We start from the raw sequence: 1665 nt of genomic DNA, 5'->3' as shown, positions 1-1665 counted from the left end.
GTACAATAAAGGCAGTCAAAACTAACAAAAGAGCAACAATATGTAAGTGCAAATGACAAGTCTCGGTTAGCCTAACGCAGTACACGAAGCAAGGTATATATATATATATATATATATTGTATACATATAATATATTGTATACATGTATTACATATATTCTATATGACTATAATATTTTTCAATCTGCTTTATAATCTAAATTATTTCCCTTTTTTGTCAAATTTTCAAAATTATGGCTTTTCTATATTATAGACTAGAATTTTAACCATTTTGATGACATTCCAGACCGGATATTTTCATCTTTTCTCCATGAATGTGGGAACCAGTAAGCAGGTAAAACAACCTCACAAACTGTGGCAAGGGAGATCAAATTTAGGTCCTACTAATTTTGTTCAATATTAACAAGTAACGAAAAAAGCTGGTTTTATAGGCCATGAAGAGCAAGGTAGCTCACTGAATTTTGGATCTAAGCTAATATGTCACCATACTATAACAATGACTCTATTAGGGGTGATAACGTACCTCATCACTGTTAAACCGTATAAAACAGTTACTCTGATTAGCTCAGCGAATGAAAGATCGACGTGACGGATCTACGCGGCGATTGAGGTGAGAGAGACGGCGCGGCTCATTTGATGGCTCTGCTCTAATGAAGTGTGATGCCTGTGCCACACTGCGGTGCGAGGTGCGAGCGGCACGGCTGCAAGAGAAGACCGGGAGCTGAGATGGAAATGGAAGGAATGATTGGGATGGAGGAGAGGGGGAAAAAGAAGGGTAGGAGGTAGAGAGTGATGAGAGGCTCTAGGCAATTTGTGCCCAGAATTGCATGGAGATTGCAAACAGTATGAATAGTTAAAGGAAAGGTTTGGTGTGGAGGTAATTGCGGGAGCCACGGGTGTCATATTTGTTGTTTCATGACTGATTTTGATTGCTAGTCTGTGCAGTTGTCATAAAAGTGTTGACTGATAGCAGTAGACCATTTGACAACTTATTGTAGCCGCTTTCCAGATGTGATGGGTAAAAATATCGACTTTCCGATTAATCGCTATCTTTTGAGCTATCTCGGTGTTTTAAATATGAAAACCGCCAGTAGGTGTCGTCAAGTCACTACTGTGAGTCATGAATCATTTAATTCGCTCAAAAGGACTGATTAATTTCATTCAGGAACCTCCAAGTGACCGACTGGATCTTTTAATCATTTTCTCAACCAATTTGTTCAAACACGGATTTGTGCACGAACTAAATCCCAGCTAACAATTTTTGGTTCCCAGAACGTTATTCTAACGTTTCCAGAACGTTCGTTTTTTTTGTTCCCAGAACGTTAATCTAACATTAATCTAACGTTTCCATAACGTTATTATATTGTTCCCCTAACGTTAGTTTTTGGTTCACAGAACGTTATTATAACGTTCCCCTAACCTCTTTACTCCGATATGATCACCCCGCTGTATGTCAGAAATCATCCAGCACACTCGTGGCCCAGTATAGTAGCGGTATGGAAATGATCTGTATGGACGACTAATCAGTATTATAAAAACCACATCTTGTTTTTAATCTATTGTTTAAGTAATAATCTGAGCACCATCAACCATCATATGTAAGATTAAATCTGTCAATTAATATGTAAGATTACGGAGTACGTTACGTTACCCAGATTTTAAATTT

This window comes from Sinocyclocheilus anshuiensis, unplaced genomic scaffold, assembly GCF_001515605.1.
Source record: "Sinocyclocheilus anshuiensis isolate Anshui unplaced genomic scaffold, SAMN03320099.WGS_v1.1 scaffold782, whole genome shotgun sequence".
In the NCBI taxonomy this organism is placed as follows: Eukaryota; Metazoa; Chordata; class Actinopteri; order Cypriniformes; family Cyprinidae; genus Sinocyclocheilus; species Sinocyclocheilus anshuiensis.
Note: the sequence above shows the minus strand (reverse complement) of the source record.